This window comes from Bombus fervidus, chromosome 5 (assembly GCF_041682495.2).
Source record: "Bombus fervidus isolate BK054 chromosome 5, iyBomFerv1, whole genome shotgun sequence".
Lineage (NCBI taxonomy): Eukaryota > Metazoa > Arthropoda > Insecta > Hymenoptera > Apidae > Bombus > Bombus fervidus.
This window is the reverse complement of record NC_091521.1, coordinates 14,000,282-14,009,330: the sequence shown is the minus strand read 5'-3', so window position 1 is coordinate 14,009,330 and position 9,049 is coordinate 14,000,282.

Below are 9,049 nucleotides of genomic sequence, written 5' to 3'. Positions count from 1 at the left end.
TTTTAAAGTAAATGTTACTCTCCAGGATTTTCTTGTAAGGTGGTTTATTCGTATAATCGACCATCTGTTATTTCATTACTTAATTACGATGTTTCATATCGATTTATGTAATTAAGAAACCGAAAATGTTTTTAGTCGCCGTGATGTTAATTAAAGATTCTTTAACATCCCGATAAAAACTTTTGATGAACCCTAAAGAATAATAATGAGATAGTAGAATTATATGTTTTGTAGCGTAAGAAAAACGGTCGAATTACATTTAAGTAGGGGACATCAAGGAGAGATTGGGAATCGTAGCGCCGTGATTCCGAAATTGTTGATTGGTAATCTTCGGTGAAACTAATTAAGGCGGCCGACCAGGATCCACCGTCCAAATTGTTTTCTATGCCGGCTTCCCCTCTGTCTCGACTAGATAGCCTTGGGGATCTTTTTTAGCCGTAGAACGGCTAATGAAAAAAAACGACGCGACAAGATATTTTGCGACCTAATGAGCTGGCATAGCGACTCTTAACGTAATTATCTTTATGATTTATAATAAACGTGCACTCGTTAGTCGGATATTTCTCTCTGCGGCGCAATTTATGGATTCTTAAGAATTTTACTAGCCGCTCGTGACCACGTGAAACTGAAGCGTGTTCTGGAAATAACGGTGATTTAATTGCCGAGTTTTGCGAATAATGTAGCTTCTAATGCACAGAATTCTTCTGAAGAAACCAAAATAAACTTCCACGGAGATCGAAATCTATTGTTCGTCTGTAAGTCGAATTTGTTGAGAAGTTTCTCCGATTCTTGGTAGGGAACTCCGACAAATTCGGCAGGTCTAATTTTATACACGCTGGTATAACAATGCGGCATTGTTTGCCAAGGGTGTAAAAGCCATTCGGAAGAAACTTGAAAATCATCACACAGAAGAAGACTGTTTATTTTCTTTTCTCTATCTTGCCGACTTAGCGCCCGGCAGACCCTAAGATTCTCACAAATGCTTGCAATAAGAAGGTGTTCCTTCGGAAGGCGAACCACAACTTCTACTCAGAAAATCGCCGAAAATGTTACGTCTCCTTCAACTGTGATCACTTTAATGGCCCATAATCGCTACTTTCAGAGTATCAAAAAATTGTCGCATGCCGCCTCTTCGACGAAGAGCTCAGCTCAGTCATCGTTCAGAACAGCCACTCGAACGAAGGAGCCAGGATAAATTTTTTAGCCGTTTCTTCCTGAAAGAATCAGTTGTAGGAAATTCGGCGTGGCGCGCAACAAGAATTTCCAGATCCTCGGAGAAGGACGCGTGGCCATCTGTGGCGTGCGCGCGCGAGAAATCGGAAAACGCTTTTCGAGATCGTCGACATATGGCACGCGGGCCAAACTTATCTTACGGAAAAAACATGCGGAGGTGCAGCCTCCGTCGCCTGCCGAAAATGTTGCGGAGGTGGAGACGAACGAGGCGGTTGCCTCTCAGTTCCGATCCAGCGATGGATTCGACCGGCTTTCAAACGAAAATTAAGGTTCTTCTTGGGGTTTGAGAATACCTGGACCGATTTGATGCGGATACGGTTTAGAAAAATTATAACAGATGGTAACCTCGTTTACTTCGAGTACAACGGTGTTCGACTATTCGTAAGTTAGAATTGCTAATCCGTAATTTATGGTGAAACGTAATAATTAAATTGCGGCTGCTTGTGTGAATTTATATTTTTGAATGAATATACATCGATAGGAATGAAATTTATACAGAAATTTATTTTGTCTATCAAACGTCATAACGAGCACTGCATTTTGGATATTTTATGTGTCTGAGTATTTTGTATATTTTGTGCATTTTCCACGTCGTTAAATTTCCTATAATTATACAAACATTCGCAATCTAGTAAGAATTATTTGATAGAAACCACTCATTTTTTAATGTATTTTCTCACGAATAAAATTTAAACGTTAGGATTTTCAAGCCTTTCTGCTGAATAAGGGTCGTTTTAGCAGGCCACTCTGGAAAACTATTCATCATTCATTTCAATACATTTTGAACATCGTTGGTTTCTTCTTTAACTAATCAATCATACGAGGGTGGAGTTTCGAAATGCGGCTGCAGCTAAAATTTCACAATTACTAGCGTAACATTGGCAAACTAAAAGTGCAAGTACGTGACCGACCGGTTTATCTACTTCGTATTCGCCGAACCTCGTTGATATCTGAGATAATCGTATCAAATCGTGTCAAGTGATAATTACAAGCCTGATCACTCTGATCAAACGATTTAATTCAGAGCGTATCGATAAAAGACATCGGCTAATAAAGTGAGAACGTCTAGTGGAGAAAATTCTCCTTTATGTGCTCTAAATTTTCATGCCTATCAGGAAAATGATGAAAATCAAGAGTCAAAAGCAGGATGCCAGACATCCTGTGGACTTGGACGTGTTCGTAGAAGTAGAAAAATGGTAAAGACCAGATCACCGACAATCTATCATCCGAAAGTGAGCAGAAGCATCGGTGTAGGCCAAAGTGACCGTGAATTTTCGCTATTCAGTGTTCGTCTTGGGCCGGGCCATTCTACCACGCGACCATATGGTCGCCGACGACGACGTGGCCCATTATTTTCTACAGGATCCTGGGCACAAGAATGGAAGGCAAGGGGCAGGGGCAGTTGGCCCTTCACGAAATTGCCCGAAAATTGGCCGCCACTTCTCTCTGTTCCCTTCGTTTTTTCCCGGATAATTTCATAATTTTAATTTGAATTTCAATGCAATACTCGCGCCCTGCCAATCACTACGCAACAGCTTCTCCGTGTCTGGACGTGCAGCCACAAATTAATCCTTTACGCTCGAATCTCTGCTTAAAACATTATTGCACGGATTGCCATTAACAAAGTTGGTATTAAGGTAAACGCTATACCGATTTTATTATTAAACCTTGTATAATGTAGAAGTTTCACGATCAATCAAGCCACGGTATATCTCGAAACGAATGTTGTACAACATAATGGTCCGATAGAAAGTTAGCTCGACTTGCTTCTTTAATTCTTAATTTTATCTCGGAATTTCTCATTCGTTTCGTTACTTGTTGTTTCTTGCGAAGGATAAAACTATCAAGGAAAGGGTAAAATAAGAAGACAAAGGATTAAAACATTCGATAGGAGGTCGACGCTTACAGCTGTCTTCCAGCCGTTGGTCTATTTAAGTCTTTTTTTAGGCTGTTTCGCCTCTTAGCTTTCTTCCTTCGTCTATATAAAATATGCTAAACGCCCGCGGACCCGTGGCGCCCGCACAGAGCTCTCTCCCAACGCTGTTATTTACGAATTATGAATGTTGTAAGACAGAGCATGAGGATCGTGACCGGGCCAATTTTCGCCGCTTTAAGCACCGTATCCTTGATGCGACTTATATCGCCGCGACCCTTGTCGGCTCGAACGTGCCCTAGGAATTCTTAGGATAGATCGTCATTCGTCGTTGGAAATGAGTTGGTTCCTCGTCCCCTTCCCGTTGAAAGATCGCGGTTCTAATTAATTTTTTGCCGATCTGGATCGATATATTCTGCGTCAGGGCAGAGTTCAAGTCGTATAGACAAAACGAATTGACCAAAGCAAAATATCAATATCCTTTTCACAAACGAAAGAAAAAAGATTGTTAAAGTTGAATCTTCGACAAATTTCCTGGACGGCTATCGCGGTCGAAGCAAGTTGCTTGATTACAGAAAAAAGTATCGTTCGAGCATCGCTTAATACGGAAAAAAGCCGTCGTGCGGGCAATCAAGGGCCGTGGATGCGAACGGCGTCGTTTTTGCAGCATTCGCATGCTTTTTACGAGCCACCATAGCGAAACTCTCTTTTCGACTGCAATTACCAGGCCCGGGACGAATACATGCCTGCGGTTGTTCCGCCGCGACGCGAACGAAAACGACAGGGCCACGGACCCATTGAACGAGCCGAACACGCGTGGAACCACGTGCATGCGAGATTATCGGACAATATTCTCCGTAGACCATTGTGCGCGGCAAAAAGTGACCGCGGTATAACGTAGGATGCATCGGCTACGCAACAAAAAAGAATTAATGTCGGCGGAAGGAGAACGCAGATTATAAGAAATCAACTGGAATTTCGTACCTTTTATGCCGTGAAATCACTGCTGTCTCCGAATTTTTCGTTTCACCAGGATGAACTCAGTGATGCTTTGCGAAAATGATAAAGAATTCGAAAACTACGTGTATACCTTTTGGTTATCTCGGAGAAAGTTACAGAAGGCATGGTTTTATTACAAGAGACCATAGAAGTAGAAACCACAGGGAGCTTCGAAAATTTCTTGCTGCAGAAGTTCTGAAAATCCCGAGTCAACCAGACAACAAAGACCTCCTTGGGATAAGGGTGCAAAAAGTAGCGGTCGAACCGTAGTTTTCACTTCGACCAAAAGTCACCCGCAGTAAATTAGGTAATTGCTACCGTCACGTTGACGAGAAAAACCGAACAAGCAGTCATTGTCGTGGCGTATTCGAAATAAAGACTAAACTTCAGGATACTATGGAATGAAAAACCATTGGTTTACAATGAATTGAGGAAGTCGTAGAATCGGTGGCGCCTTTTTTAGGTTCTAACCTAAATCAACACGAAAATTCCAATTTGAAGTTACTGCGGTCGTAAAACCGAGTGACAACGTCGGGTTTCACGTGATTTACGAAGAGCGCGAAGGGGAAAAAATTTTCGCCCGTGCCATGCCGAGAACGTTTCGAGCCCTTAATTGCTCGGATAACGTGCTGCCGCCCAGGTTTTCAGCGGCCGCTTCACGAGAACGACGGCAAGGGCGACGTCGTTAATTTGACGAAACAGAAAGAAAAATTGATATTCCAGATATTTTTGATACGATAAATTTCGAAACAACGCGACATTGATGAGACTTTTTTAATTGCTTTCTATTTTCATCGCAATATTAAAAGTACACGGCAAATGTGCGATATTAAGAGCGTATCATTTTCAAAATTTTATCCCAAGTGCAATCATGTACGACATAGTCGAATGCGGTAAAAGTAAAGGAAGTAAAAGGGAATACTATAGCGGTCGAAGGTTATAAATTTCGGTTTCAAGAATTTGTCAAGCTAACATATTGGTGGATACCTAGTCTCTAGAGAAGTAAGGTATCGGGCTAAATGTTCAATAGCGATTCTGAGATCCTCTGGTTACCACCTGTCCTCCTAGGGGACTCGTTTGAAGAAATCTCTTCGTCCTTCTCTTTTCATTCTGCTTGGCAGCCGGTGTGGTGTGGAAAGCCAGCGCTAATGTCACCCCGATGACAATAAAAATTTGTCGCCAGCGTAGTTGACGCGAAAACTAGCTTTGAAAGCGCTTTTCTTGGGACCGTGGCGGTGCTCATAGGAGCAGGACAAAGTATCGGCCTAAATTTTCCGCCTTGCCACGTCTGTTAGCCGACAGAACGCGATTTTTTCGGATCGTGAAGAAAGATGGACGCACGCAAGGTGTTTTTTCGGGATAATTCTTTACAATTTCGCGCTACGATTAAAATTAGGTGACGCTTGTCGTTGTCAACTCGATCGGAAAATTGAAAATGTCGATCGCAGTTTCGTTGATCAACGTCCCTTAGATAGTATTGTTAGGAGGCTTTCGAAGAGAAAGAGCATAAGCGGACACTCTGAAATAATATTTGAGAAAAATATTTCCTCTGGCATATGCGAGGATTAAGAGCAATGTAAGCCGAGCGAAGCGAGGCGCAATATTTTTCCAGGACAGATAAGCCGCGGGTTTAACTTCACGCGCCCCGGCGTTTTACAATCCGATAGGCAAACTTCTTTTGTTATAGACCACGTTCTCTCGTTCCCTTCGAACGCGTTCGCACTTCAGTATAGCATTGTGAAGCTCGAGCAATGCTCGGTAATATGACTATAATTTTCTATTGTATCGCATTAAAATTTATGATACACGAACCTCGACAAGAAGGAACAGCCATTCACTTCAGAACCACGTGTTCCTATATCGTTTATCGTAAAAAGAAAATCAGCTTTTTATGAAATTCGACGACAGAGGCATGGATAGGATCTAAATCTTGACCATCACGAATATGCGTTGTCGCGACTGCGGCTTTGATTCGAATTCTCTCTAAAAGAGAACGAAACATCATCGTTCGTATTCGAATGGACCACGTAATCTGACGGAAAATCGAGATTCACGTAATCCTTCGTGTGGAGGATTAAGAACGACAAACAATGCTCGCGAGTGTAGAAAAAGAAATCGTGCGGAAGATGTTACACGACGATAGTTGGTTGGTTGGAAAAGGTCGGTTCGTGGTCTGAGATTAGGGAAAGGAATGTTGGTCGAGACGGTTACGGATTACGGATCCTAGGAAAACATCTCGCACCTATGGTGTCGGAGAAAAATCTCCGTTGGGATTTCAAAAGTTTAGAAAATGAAAAGGCTTTAGACTTCAAACACGGATTTCTACTTTAAACAGAGGTGATCAATGATCTATTAATGCGAAAATCTTTGAAAATGTTTTCGTTTCTGTGTTGTCGTTAGTGTAATGCGATGCAAAATTGTTTACTCGAAGCTTTGTAGCGCGATCGAGGAGTGAATGTTTCGGAAAGATCGAAATATCACATTTTTATTTAAAAAACTCCGCTATAAATTTCTGACGTTTTCGTTATACAATGACACCCTCCTTTTAACGAAACGATTAATGTCATAAATTGAAATACATTCCGAATTTTTTCATTAGCAGGAATGCACAAAGTATGATGACAATTCAGGAGCAAGATTCCCTCGAGATTCTCCCCCGATTCATGGTCGTGTGAAAGGTTTAAATGGGTTTCGGGAATCACGTGCGGCGTGTGCCGGATATATTTACCATTGAAGATTGATCTGTGCGTCTGCCTATAATCGACGATAAATATTTGATTCGAACGATACGGATAAGATACAAATATTCAATTGATCGTGTAATCTTGTCGTATGAAATTTTTTGTCAAGCGTTAAATCCTTCTGTCCTTCGTAGCAAGGCTTACTCGCAATGTATACATAGTGAAATTATAATTGGTTCAAAAAGGAAAAAAGAAAAAAACGTGAGCATCTCGATAGAAGCAGTATCACGTTCGATGAGAGCCAGTGGCTCTTAAAATCAGTGCCATAATAAAAACATTGGAGCACGGCGCGGCGGTCGTCGCGACGAAATCACGTCGGTCCAGGTGTGAGAAAAATTCCTAGCACAATGAAATGTCATTCTCCATTGAAGGAACGATTCGTCGGCCGAATACCACCCCTAAACGGTGCCTAGATGAATGGCTCTTCTATTCGTGGACCTTTTTCTATTGGCAACTGGCACAAACGAACGAGCGCCGATCAGCATGTTTCACAGACGAACTCGCGCGCGAGGGATGCAACTTGGGCCTGTTTAACGTCATCGTATATTTCACCCTACAATCGGACTGCCAGACAAATACCCTTATTTGTACACATCCTGTGCATTGTGACGTGTATCGCGGGGCACCCAGGGAGCACGAGCGACTTCCGGTGAATATGTTCCACCTCCTTTTCTTTTCTTCTGTGCCTCGCCTTCTCTCTATTTCTTTCTTACTTTTTCTATTCTTTATCGGTCGACCCCGCGTGTCTCCGTAGCTATTCGCCCGCCTCTTCCTTCGCGTTCTATTTCTTGCTTCTTTTATATTCACCGAGCGAAGGTGGGTGGCTGGGACAAAATCGCGTACCTGCCAGATGAAAACCATATTGGACCGTCCTATGGAGGACCTTTGATAATGTACATCCCTCGAATCGCTATCATTCGACACCGATTCCTTCCTTCCTCCCGCCTCCTACTCTTTGCACGAAGCTGAACAGAGAACTAGGAAGGAAGTTGTTGTTGTGCCGCCGCGTTACTCGGATGTCGGCTAATTGCGACTAAATTTTCCTGGACATCGTGAGGATTTCGAAAATGCTGGCCAAATTTCTTTCTCGTTGTCGCGACAGCCGATTATCTAGCCCCTCACAGCTAAAAACGTTCTCGTTTTTGGGAGTTTCTCCTCAACGATTACCGCTGGCCGGAAACGGATTCCAATAGCGATCATTTTGAGGAAAGAAAGATTTCTTAGAAAACGTTTGTTCATATAGAATTTCACGAACAGAGTCGAGTTTCTCTGCAAGAAAATGTTGACTCGCTAAACATCGAAGTTTTTAACAGCGCATTTCAACGATATATTATATAGTATATTCGACGGAAATTGCGAATAACAGCGGAGGATATGATGGAACGCGTCCATCAGTACGTCACAAAGAGACGCGATTTCACGATCGATCGAAGGCGAAATTTAATTTGTTCCGCGAGCAGTCAATTTCGAAGCAATCTTCTTCTTCTTCCCCTTCTCTTTTGCGGAATGACGGAGGTTGCTCCTTGAAGTAGAATGGCGTTCTAGACCATATGCTGGCGACCATACGGCACGTGGATAATTACAGTGAAACGCAATGCGTTTGTAATACGAGGGTGGCTCTGCACCGAGATAATATTCGCGGCGACAGATTGTGTGCAGAGCATACCAAGGGAATTCGAATCAACGTTAATCGTACGTTTGCGAAGGAAGTACATTACTTCGATAAGCATAATGCGTTAAAAATCTTCTACTTAAATTTCATAAAATCGGAAAAATAGATTTCCGATTAGATAAGAAGATAGTTATATTTTTATCTTTATGAGATTAAGTGATTAGTCTTGGTAATGGTTATTCATACACAAGAAGGGATCATATATAAAGTTCATAAATATTACATTATCTGTCTTTCAAGTCGAATGGTCGTAAAAGAGCGCATAAGAACGCGTGATCAAAGAGTTTCGACGAAACGAAAAATCGCAACTCTTTTCACAATTTGGCCTACTTTTCTGCCAACAAAATAATTCGGGCAGAAGGACGATGATGCAGTATGGTCGACCATATGCCGAGGGACGGTTCCAGCCCACGGATAATTACAAGGGATGCTACGCTGCCTTCAGAGGGTAGGGGCGAGCTAAAATTCAATGGTGGGGCGCGTGGCTACATAAGGAAGGTACCGACCTCCGAAGGGTCGCAGTCTGCTCGA